The 13,012-nt window shown below is 46.7% G+C and overlaps 1 protein-coding gene across 2 annotated transcripts in view; it reads right to left on the bottom strand.

The window, feature by feature from the left end:
• Positions 1-13,012, bottom strand: part of EXOC5 (exocyst complex component 5) — a 66,759-nt gene that overhangs the window by 12,997 nt on the left and 40,750 nt on the right. The gene's annotated exons all lie outside the window — the stretch shown is intronic.

Here is a 13,012-nt window from a genome sequence, read left to right on the forward strand (position 1 = left end):
AAGAAAGAAAGAATACCAATTCTAAACAAACTCTTCCAGAAAATTGAAGGAGTGGTAGATACATTTCCCAACATATTCTACAAGGCCAACATTACCCTGATACTAAAACCAGACAAAAACTTTAAAGGTAAAAAAGGAGTTAATATCCTACGAACACAGATGTTAAAATTTTTTTACAAAAATTTAGTAAACCTAATCCAACAATATATAAACATAACAAAAGGTCAATTGATGACCAATTGTAGTTTATCAAAGAAGGAATGCAAGGCCAACATTTGAAAATCAATCACTATAATTTACTATATTAACAGAATAAAAAAGTTTTGCACAAAATCTAACATCTAATCCTCATGCAAACACTCAGCTAAGTAGGATAAAAGAATTTTTTCAATCTGAAGAAGAATATCCATGAAAAACCCAATTAGTAATATACTTAATGGTGAAAGACTAAATGGTTTATTCTCAAGATCAGAAACAATGCAAAGTGTTCACTCTCACCACTTCTATTCAACACTGTACTAGAAGTGTGGCTAGTGAAATAAGGCAAAAGAACAAAATAAAAAATATATATACTGGAACTGTCTTTGTGGGCTGATAATATGATAATCTATACAGAAAAGCCAGTGGCATATACAAAAAAAAAAAAGCAAATAGAACGAATAAGTGAGTTTAGTTAGGCTGTAGGTCTGAACCCAAAAGTATGAGACAGATGTCCATCAATTTAGAAAGTTTATTTTGCCAAAATTAAGGACATTCCTGTCACACAGCCTCAGGAGTTCTGCCGACATGTGCCCATCTAAGTTGGTTGGGGTACAGCTTGGTTTTACACACTTCAGGGAGATATGAAACATCAATCATTATGTGTGATGCTCACTGGTTTCATTCATAAAGGTGGAACAACTCGAAGGGGTAGACGGTGCTTCCAGGTCACAGGTAGATAAGAGACAAACAGTTGTATTCTTTTGAGTCTTTGATCACCCTTTCACTGAATATACAATTTGTATGTCAGAGGCGGGTAGAGGAATAATCACTTATGCCTTAATCTGGATCAGTGAATCTATATTTTTACATAAACAATAGGACAGAGGAGGCAATCAGATATGTGTTTGTCTTAGGTGACCTGAAGGATAACTTAAGTTCTCTTCTATGTCCTGCAACTGTGAAGATAAGCTATCAATTTACATTGCCAAGGTGTGATTCAATAAAACTGTTCTTAGGGTAAAGATCTTGAGGCCCTCAGGAATTTCCTTATAGGCAAACTGTGAGGGAGATGTGTAGCTTTTTTATCTTATAGCTATCTTATTTAGGAATATAATGGGAGGCAAGTCTGCCTGATATTTCCCAGCTTGAGTTTTTCCCTTTGGCTTATTGATTCTGGGGTCCAGAAATTTATTTTCCTTTCACACAGGATACAAGAGCAACATACAGAAATCAATTGTATTTCTATATACTAACAACTAAGTTAAACTAGAAATCAAATATAAATTTTAAAAAGACCACTTACATTACACTACAATAGCATCTAAATATGTCAACTTTCCCCAAGTAGAACTATAGAGTCAATGTAATTCCAATGAAAATCCCAGACTTTTTCAGAAACTGACAAGCTACTATAAAACATAATACAAAATGATTTATATGAAAATGTTAGAGGACTTATACTACCCGATTCAAGACTTATTATAAAGTTACAGCAATTAAGAGAGTATACTCCAGGCATATAAGAAGACAGACCAATGGAAGAGAAGGGTCCAGAAACAGAAGAGTCCAGAAACAGACCCATATATAAACGGTCAATTGATTTTTGACAAAGGTTGTAGAGTAATTCAGTGTGGAAAGGACAGTCTTTTCAATAAATGAAACAACTGGATGCCTAATTGTAAAATTGTGAACTTTCATCCACAATATGTATAACTTAACCCAAAACTGATTATATGTCTTAATGTAAAGACTCATAAACTATAAAACTGCTGTAAGAAAATATAGGAGGAAATCTTTGTAACCTTTGGTTAGGCAAAGATTTCTTATTTATGATACCAAAATCAGCATCCAGAAAAGTATTATTATATTGGATGCCATCAAAATTAAGAACATCTATCCTATGAAATACTGATGAGAATAAAAAGACAAGCCACAGACAGAAAAAAAAAATGTGCAAATCACATCTGATGAATTTTAACAATACAGAGTGCTCAAAAAAAAAAAAACAGACAATTTTATTTAAAAATGCACAAAAGATCTGAACGAACACTTCACCAGAGAATATATACTGATGGCAAATTGTGCATGAAAAGATGCTCAACATCAATCATCATTGCATTAGGAAAATGAAAACTAAAACTATAATGAGGTAACACTACACACTATTAGTTTGGCAGTTTCTTGAAATAGCATATGATTAAGTTATATCACTATATAGTACTTTTGAGATTTATTCATGTTGATACATGTAACTCTACTTCACTCATTTAAATTGTATAGTCTTCTACTGTATGAACTATACCAGTTTAACAATTCTCTTTTTGATGGACACTGAGTTTGCTTTTAATTTTTCACCATGACAAAAAATGCTGTTATGATGTTAGACATATCATAAGAACCTATGAAGTTTCTCTAAGAAATTGCCAAAGTAATCCTCAAAGTAACCGTACTAAATTCACTTCCATTGGTGGTATGCAACAACTGCTACTGCTCCACTTTCTTAACAATACTTGGTCATCAGACTTCTTAATTTATCCCAACCTAATGAAAATGGGATGGTATTTCTCTACGTTGCATTTCCCTGTTGTTGAGACTGAGTATTGTACTGTTGATTCACATTTTCTTTTTTGTAAACTGCATATGTGTTTGCTTTGACTTGTTTTCTATTGATTTACATTCACATGTATAATTTAATTTACTGTCTCAATACTTATAGATTATATACACCAACATAAATAATTAAAACTGTCTCAACTCTCAACCCACTACTTAAGAGCCATGAATCTCAGTTCTTTATCTGCAAAATAACAACCTCACAGAGTAGTTATATGGTTATATGATGAAATAGGCCTGTATGATGTAAATATACACGTAGACTTATTTCATCATTTAACCATATATTTACATATATATATATATATATATATATACACACACACACATAGGCTTATTTCACCATATAACCACCCTGTGAGGTATGTAATCTACATATAAGCAAGATATATATACATACACACATGCGCACACCGCAAGTGCTTAGAAGAGTGTCTGGCACTTCACAAAAGAAGACATTTATGCAGCCTACAAACATATGAAAAAAAGTTCATCATCGCTGATCATTAGGGAAATGCAAATCAAAACCACAATGAGATACCCTCTCTTGCCAGTTAGAATGGCAATCATTAAAAAGTCAAGAAACAACAGATGCTGGAGAGGATGTAGAGAAATAGGAATGCTTTAACACTATTAGTAGAAGTGTAAATTAGTTCAACCATTGTGGAAGCCAGTGTAGTGAATTCCTCAAGAATCTGGAACCAGAATTACCATTTGACCCAGCAATCCCATTACTGGGTGTATACCCAAAGGATTATAAATCATTCTACTATAAAGACACATCTACATGTACGTTTATTGCAGCACTGTTCACAATAGCAAAGATTTGGAACTAACCTAAATGCCCATCAACGATAGACTGGATAAAAAAAAATGTGGCACAGACACATAATGGAATACTATGCAGCCATAAAAAAGACTGAGTTCATGTCCTTTTCTGGGACATGGATAAAGCTGGAAACCATTATTCTCAGCAAACTAACACAGGAACGGAAAACAAACACTGCATGTTCTCACTCATAAGTGGGAGCTGACCAATAAGAATACATGGACACAGGGAGGGGAACATCACAGACTGGGGCCTGTCGGGGACTGGGGGGTTAAGGGAGGGATAGCATTAGGAGAAATCTTAATGTAGATGAGGGATTGATGGGTTGAGCAAACCACCATGGCAGGTGTATACCTATGTAACGAATCTGCATGTTCTGTACATGTATCCCAGAACTTAAAGTATAATGAAAAAAACAAAAAACAAAAATAAGAGTGTCTGGAACATATTAGTACTATAAAATTATTAGCTATTATTGTTTCATACAATCTTTTGCTAGTAATATCATTTATAAATGTTGTACTGGCCCGAGCATTGAAAGTCAACACCAAGACAAAAGTATGCCAAATTGCAGGGTCTTTATTGCCAGTGGCCACGGAGTACTCACGTCTCTCCAACCCGTGGCCCTGAAAGGAGGGTGTCAAGACATTTTATACCCATAAAACCACCTCAGGGGTGAGGGTGAGGGATGGGGGTGAGGGTGAGGGGCTTCAGACATTCTGAGGGCTAGTGGATTCTGTAAATCACCTCCTGGGCGGAAATGAGGGTGAGGGGCTCAGACATTCCGAGGGCCAGGGGACTTCTGACATTCTGATTGTTACTTAAGTGGTTCACAAAAGTCAAGATAAGCATTTGTTTACACATTGTCTGGGTAGGGTGGAAATCACAGACCTTAATTACTTATTACAAGTCACAGGGGCCAAGATGGCATGGGTTTGGACTGCTTGCCTGTCACATTAGGGGTTACAGAGAGCAGTTTCAACAGAAAGCTGAGGTATGGTTGAGGTATGCAGTTTTATGGGGCTTTTACCATGTCAAACAAATACTTTCTCACTCTGACTTATCTGTTTTGTGGGTCAAGGTGGCCAGGGGGAAACTGTAAGGCCAGTTGCCTTTTCGGGAGGCCAGACACACCCACCTCGGCACTCAGCACCTGATTCTGCACCCAGCACCAGGCTCTGCACTCGGCACCTAGCTCTGCCACATGGCTCCCCTGGAAGGCTCTGGCTGATGCAACCCTGGCCGGCTCTCGCACCAGAAAACCTGCCCAACAACCCACCAACCAATAGCGGCCCATCCGTCCCAATCCCGCTCCCCTGGAGCCAATCAGAGCACTCAGCTGTTGCTCGTTCCTCATAGCCATAAAAACCCCATGCCGCAGGAAGTCAGCGTGACTTCTCTGGCCCTCTTTCCCCAGACCATAGAACCTCACCTGGGAGCTGAATAAATTGGCATTTAATTTTCTTATACTGGCCTCAGTTTCCTCATTTTAAACTTGGCAATAACCGTTACAAGTGGTGCCGAGACCCGGGAGGAGTTCAAGACACCTCCTGGGGGAGACTGACTCCTCTACCATAAGCCGAACCAGGGAGCCGCCGCCCCTCCAATCGTCTGTAGCCATCAGTCGGTAAGACTCCTATTGCCCATAACCCCATCCTCTGTTTGCTACGAACCTTGGGGTACCCTGTCTGTAATTGCGGCCACGTCAAGGACTCCTTTCCGTCTCAAGCTGTGGGTCTTGCGGAGACATCCCTGTGCCCCTGCTTGCCTGTCCTGGAAGACAGAAATATTGTGGAGATGTCCCTATACTCCTGTCCTTCCCAGTAATCTCCAGTACTCAGGTGTTGAGGTCCGGGACGCCGTTCTTTACTCCTGACTACTCCGCAACAGAGTGAACTATGGGTAATCAGGAGTCCCACCTAGACCCCAGGTCGCCACTGGGATGTCTAGTCCAAAATTTACCCAAGCTGGGTCTCTCCATAAAAAAGAAAAGGCTGCTTTTCCTCTTCACCGTGGCCCGGACCCAGTATCCTCTGGACAACCAGTCCAAGTGGCCACTGGAGGGAACTTTCAATCTTGAAATTCTAACCGATTAAGACAATTTCTGTCAAAAAAAAATGGTCAATGGTCAGAGGTCCCCTATGTTCAGGTCTTCTGGTATCTTCGCTCCCACCCCACCCTCTGTTCCTCTTGCACCACCGCTCAGGTGCTCCTGGCTAAAGAAACTCCCTCACCGCCCTCGGGCCCTCTACCATCCTCCTCCTTTTCCAACCCTGACCCACCCAAAGAACTCTCCTTTCCACCCACCCAACCCACAAACCTTCCGCCATATGAAGAACCTCAACCCCATCCAGCTCCTCCAAGTCTTCCTAGTCCCAACCTAGCCTCTCCTGTCAGTGCTCACACCCGCTCGTGCTGTGCTAACGATGAAACCTCCCTTCTTTGCCCCTTCGCAAGGTCGCCGGAGTGGAAGGCGTTGTTCATGTACATGCTCCCTTCTCCCTCTCTGATCTATCAGCCATTGAGAAACACCTAGGGTCATTTTCCACCAATCCTACTGCTTACACCAAAGAATTCCGCTACCTCACCCAGGCTTACGACCTCACCTGGCATGATACCTATGTGATTCTGTCCTCCACCCTCACCCCAGATGAGCATGACCACGTCCTTACAGCAGCCCAGGCACATGCTGATAAGGTACACCTCATGGACAATCAAATGCCAGAAGATGTGGCAGCAGTCCCCAAGGCCGACCCTAATTGGAACTATCAAACTGGTCAACATGGCCGCCACCACCGAGACCAAATGCTACAGTGCCTCCTAGTGGGCTGCGCTTTGCAAAAAGTAGTTAATTGTGATAAGTTAAGGGAAATAACTCGGGGTCCTACTGAAAACCCCGCCGCCTTCCTTGACCGATTAACTAATGCTATGATCCTTCATACCCGGCTGGACCCGGCCTCTTTACCGGGGGCTACAGTCCTAGCCACCCATTTCATCTCTCAGTCTGCAGCTGACATCAGAAAGAAACTTAAAAAGGCTGAGGAGGGCCCCCAAACGCCCATACGAGACCTAGTAAACATGGCATTTAAAGTTTTTAATGGCCAAGAGGAAAAGGCTAAGGCCACCCGCCAGGCCTGTCTACAGCAAAAGGTAAGCCTCCAAACCCAAGCTCTTGTGGCAGCACTGAGGTCAGCATCCTACCAGGTGCCTGGTGGAGGGGGGGTCCATCAAAACCCGCCAAAAACTCCGGAGGCATTCTGCCTGGGCCCTGTTTCAAGTGCGGTCAGGAGGGACACTGGGCACGTCAGTGTCCATGTCCCCGACCGCCTACCAAGCCCTGCCCGGACTGCAAGCAGCTTGGACACATTGGCACAGTGATTTCCCATCTTGGACTACAGGCCCACCCCCTGCACCTCTATGTGGAGGGCAGGCTGGTCCGCAGGAAGCAATCCCATCGCTTGAACTCCTTGGCCTTCTGGACGACTGACGCAGCCTGGTCTCGACGACCCCCATCACCCTTGCCAAGCCCAGGGTTAACACTGCAGGTAGTGGGTAAGTTCCATTTCCTTCTTAGTGGACATGGGGGCTACCTTTTCTGTATTGCCTTCCTACTCAGGACCTAGCATATCTTCCCAGGTTTCAGTCATGGGAATTGACAGAAAGTCTTCCTGTCCTAATCAAACCTATCCTTTAGCCTGTGTCCTTGAGGGATACCCCTTTTCCCACTCTTTTTTAATTATACCCTTGTGCCCAGTCACCCTTTTAGGATGAGACATTCTCCAGACTGTGGGGGCCATTCTCCAGCTCACTGGCCCCCCACACTCAAGCCCATCATCCGCCCACCTCCTACTGCCACTCCTAACTGACTCTACGCCCTGTCTGAACTCCTCGCCCCAACCGCCATCCCTCCTGACGTGGGATACCTCCAAACCTGTAGTGGCCAAACATCATCCCCTGGTTAAAATCCTACCCACTTTCCTTCATGTCCTCAGTTCCCCATCTCGAAGACCCATCGTCAAGGCCTGAAGCCTATCATCACCCACCTGCTAGCCCAGGAACTACTTATTCCCACCAGTTCCCCTTGTAACACTCCTATCCTGCCCCTCCGAAAGCCGTCCGGCAGCTACTGCCTGGTTCAGGACCTGTGCCTTATTAACGAGGTGGTGGTACCCCTCTGCCCTGTAGTCCCCAACCCATACACCCAATTATCAAACATTCCCTCCACTACCTCTCATTTTACAGTTCTTGACCTCAAGGACGCCTTCTTTACCATTCCCCTTCACCCTGAGTCCTACTTTCTCTTTGCCTTCACCTGGACCAATCCTGACACCAACCTGTCACTACAGCTTACCTGGACAGTCCTGCCTCAGGGGTTCCGAGACAGCCCTCACATTTCTGGACAAGCCTTGGCAGCCAACCTTGGCTCCTGCCCCCTTCAACCCAGTCTCCTTCTCCAGTACGTAGATGACCTGTTACTTTGTAGCCCCTCCCTCTCCCAACAGCACACTTTCCCTCTCCTTAACGATCTCCTCCAAAGCATCGTTATCAGTCACCTCGGTGGTCTACTTGGGCATCTGCCTCAACCCCAAAACTAAAAGCCTAACAACAGATCGCCAGAAGGCACTTCTTTCACTGCAGGCCCCGGAGACTGCTGACCAGATTCTCTCCTTTTTTAGGATTTGTAGGATTCTTCTGCCATTGGATACCTAACTTTGCCTCTCTAGCTAAACCTCTGTACATGGTGGCTAAGGACACCCCCACGGGACCTCTCTCCCATCCGGAGGTTGTAAGACCGGCTTTCAAAACCCTCCAAACTGCTCTGTCCACCGCACCCCCACTTCATCTGCTGGACCTCAATCGCCCCTTTTATCTGTTCACTGATGAAAAACAGGGCATTGCTGTCAGGGTTCTAACCCAACCCCTGGGTTCTGTGTTCCGCCCTATAGCCTACTTATCGAAGCAACTTGACCCCATGGGTTGGCAGCCTTGCCTGCGGGCCCTAGGAGCAGCAACAGAACTTACCAAGGAATCCCTAAAACTTACCCTGGGCCAGCCCATCTCAGTGTTCTCTCCTCACTGGCTTACTGACCTCCTCTCCCACAAATCCCTCTCTCATCTAGGGCCCTCTCATCTACAGGAGTTCCACCTGCTCTTCATTGAGAATCCTTCAATCAGCCTTCACCCTATTTCCCCACTCAACCCGGCTACCCTGCTTCCTCTTCCATCCCTTCCCCCTTCCCCCTTCCCCCTTCCCCAGCCCACTCCTGCTCTGAACTAATGGATGCACTTGCCAAACCTCGGGAGGGCCTATCCGACCTTCCCCTGCCTAACCCAGACCTTACTTTCTATGTGGATGGAAGTTCAGTAATAACAGCCGACGGGAGGCGAAAGGCAGCCTATGTGGTAGTCACGGATTCAGCCATCCTCAAGGCACGTCGCCTCCCTGATGGAACCACATCACAAAAGGCGGGACTCATTGTCCTAACCCGAGCTCTCACACTAGCACAGAGAAAGCGAGCAAATATCTATACTGACTCAAAATATGCTTGTCTTATTACCCATTGCCACTCTGCCCTCTGGAGAGAGCGGGGATTCCTTGCCACAAAAGGGTCCCCCATAATCAATGCTACACAGATCTCCAACCTTTTACAGGCCTTATCATTGCCCAGGGAGGCATGATGCCATCTCCCAGGGCAATGCGCAGGCAGACACAGCAGCAAGATCTTTAATGCCAAGTTGACTCCTACCCCCGTTCTCTTCCTTACCATGGCCACACAGCCTGTATACTCACCATCAAAAAAACAGGCCCTTAGACTAAAGAGGGGAACAGAATCTAATCAGGGCTGAATCTTCCTAAATAACAGAATGGCCCTTCCCCGGGAACAGGCCCCTAAAATTATTGCTGAAATCCACCAATCCTTACATAAAGGGCCTAAGGCATTACACCGCTTTGTACAGCCCCTCTTTTTCTCACCAGGTCTGCAACAATTGAGCAGGTACACAAAGCATGCATTACTTGCTTTAAGGTCTCGCCTCAGGGAGGCCTAAGGCCACAGTTTCCTACCCATCAAATGTGTGGCAACCTACCAGCCCAAGACTGGCAAATTGACTTCACTCATATGCCCACTCACAAAAATCTCTGCTAACTCTTAACTTTTGTAGATACCTTTTCAGGGTGGATTGAAGCCTTCCCCACCTCCTGGGAGACAGCAGACACGGTGGCCTCCCTTCTTACTCAAGAAATCGTCCCTCGCTTCGGCCTACCTGCCACCACCCAGGTGGACAATGGTCCAGCATTAACGGTCCAGCATTTACGGCCCAAGTAGTCCAAGCTAGTCGCCAAGTACCTCAACATCTCCCAGAAACTACACATCCCTTACCATCCTCAGTCGTCAGGTAAAGTTGAACGGGCCCACGGCATCCTCAAAGACCATTTAGCTGGCCAGGCGCGGTGGCTCAAGCCTGTAATCCCAGCACTTTGGGAGGCCGAGGTGGGTGGATCACGAGGTCAAGAGATCGAGACCATCCTGGTCAACATGGTGAAAACCCGTCTCTACTAAAAATACAAAAAATTAGCTGGCCATGGTGGTGCGTGCCTGTAGTCCCAGCTACTCAGGAGGCTGAGACAGGAGAATTGCCTGAACCCAGGAGGCGGAAGCTGTGGTGAGCCGAGATCATGCCATTGCACTCCAGCCTGGGTAACAAGAGCGAAACTCCGTCTCAAAAAAATAAATAAATAAATAAAAGATCATTTAGCCAAACTTGCTATTGAGGTAAAACTCTCTTGGCCCACACTCCTACCTCTTGCCCTGGCCCGGGTCTGGGCCACCCCACGGGGGCCAACGGGCCTTAGCCCCTTCGAATTGCTGTACGGCCGGCCTTTTCTGGTATCTCATAATCTCCCTGTAAAACCCTCCCCCACTAGCTTCCTATCTTCTCTTCCTCTCCCTTCTCTGCCACCTGCTTAGGGAGCACACGGACCGCACCCTCCCTGTTGTTCCAGGACTGGAGGACCCCTACCCAGCAACACCTCTCCAACCAGGTGACAGTGTTCTCTGGGAGCTCAAACTAGGATCTTTGCAGCCCTGGTGGCTGGGACCTCACATTGTTATCCTAACCACCCCAACAGCAGCCAAACTCCTGGGACACACTCCATGGTACCATGTGTCCCGCCTCAAGCTGGCCCCCCAAAATGATCAGTGGAAATCTGAACCCCTGGGCCCCACTCGCCTCTGCCTCACCCGTTGCCCTGACCCGTCACCCCCTAACCCTTCAGAGCCTCCTCCTGACAGTCCTTCTGATATCCCCTCTTGAAGCCAGCTCGTATGCGTGGCACTTTTATGTTCAAAGAGTCATGGGTAGATGGTACTTCCACCCACACTAAATATCTAGCATCGGGTGATTGCCCAACAACAGGCTGTCAGGCACCCATAACCATCACCATCCCAACCTTTAAAAGTGGTATTCTTAAAGAAGCTCCACATTATCAACTGGGTCTGTGCTTCCTCTATGACCAGCTCCATGACTACTGTCACTATGGAGGATGTCCCTCTTACCAATACAAAATCCACAGGCCACGGCCCTCGCCCTCTCCAGACAGTCTTCTGACCCTCTGGCCCAACGGAACCCTTCAACTCATAATTCAGGACCTGTAGAACAACCGATAGACCTCCGGTGCCTTCGGCTGGGTAGCAGCGCCCTAGGCTACAGTGTCACCTCAGCCACTCAACTAAAGGACAAGCTTCGCGTGGCTATCGAAGCGTCGGCCACCTCCCTGGCCTCCCTCCAGCGACAAATCACATCACTGGCCGAGGTAACTCTCCAGAACCGACAGGCCCTTGACCTGCTGACAGCAGAAAAGGGAGGTACCTGTCTGTTTCTTCAGGAGCAGTGCTGCTATTACATCAATGAAACAGGCCTTGTAGAAGAAAATGTCAACACTCTCTATCGCCTCCAAGAGGACCTCCACAAGAAGCAGAATGCATCAGTCTCGCCTCTTAACTGGTGGCAATCCCCCATGCTAACCTGGCTAACCCCTATTATCACTCCCATCATTGTAGTTCGTCTTCTGTTAATGCTAGCCCCTTTTTTCCTCAAGTTTTTACAGGCCCACATGAGAGAAATTTCCAGGATCGCCATAAACCAGATGCTACTTCACCCCTATGTCCGACTCCCAACCGAGGCACCAGCCAACTGACCCTACTCTCTCACTCTGCCCCTATTCAGCAGGAAGTAGCCAGAAAGAAGCAGCATCCTATATCATCAAAAGGGTCAAAATGTAAGGCTGGGTGCCTGGCTGGGAGGCCGGACACACCCACCTCTGCACTCAGCACCTGACTCTGCACCTGGCACCAGGCTCTGCACTCAGCACCTAGCTCTGCCTCATGGCTCCCCTGGAAGGCTCCGGCTGATGCAACCCTGGCCGGCTCTTGCACCGGAAAACCCGTCCAACAACCCGCCAACCAATAGCGGCCCACCCTGTCCCAATCCCGCTCCATCCCAATCCCGCTCCCCTGGAGCCAATCAGAGCACCCACCTGTTGCTCGTTCCTCATAGCCATAAAAACCCCACACCCCAGGAAGTCAGCGCGACTTCTCTGGCCCTCTTTCCCCAGACCATAGAACCTCACCTGGGAGCTGAATAAATTGGCATTTAATTTTCTTATACTGGCCTCAGTTTCCTCATTTTAAACTCTGCAATAACCCTTACAGAGACCTATGTTAATTCTAGCTAAATAATTATAAGCTTGCTTGGCTCAGAGTATACTGAAGTTTATACACCAAACTATATTATTGATACAGTTAATTAGAAATAAAGCAGAGAACAATCCAAGATGGCCGATCGCTAACATCCCGGGATTGCAGGTCTCAGGGAAAGCGCGGAGAACTAGAGGACGCCACACTTTCAGACAAATTCTGGTCGCTAACGGAGCAGAAGATCCCCCAGTGGAGGAAACACACGGGTGGCCAGCGCGACTCTCGTGGCCGGTGCAGCGGTTCCTCTGGCACCTCGGCGCGGCAGCTCTCGGAGCAGAGTAAACAGGTTTGGAGGACCCGCATGGGTCCCCAGCAGGACACCAGAGCCTGGCGCAGCGGCTGTGACGGCACCTCGGCGCGGCAGCGCTCGGCGCAGAGTAAACGGGACCGGTTCCCCTTCTGACCGAGGTTTGGAGCCCCGGGAAGGCAGAGTCGCCTACTACGGACACAAGAAGGAAGCCCCACAGGAGAATCCTGGGCAGAAAAGCACCATCAGTTTTAACGCCGCTGCTCTGGCCCTGGGAACTAACAACCTGGACGTCCCCTCAAGAGACCTAATCTGAAAGTTGGTAATTTCAAAGACGACAGGAGGATAAATTTACAATGACGGGAA

Source organism: Callithrix jacchus, chromosome 8 (assembly GCF_049354715.1).
Source record: "Callithrix jacchus isolate 240 chromosome 8, calJac240_pri, whole genome shotgun sequence".
Classification (NCBI taxonomy): domain Eukaryota; kingdom Metazoa; phylum Chordata; class Mammalia; order Primates; family Cebidae; genus Callithrix; species Callithrix jacchus.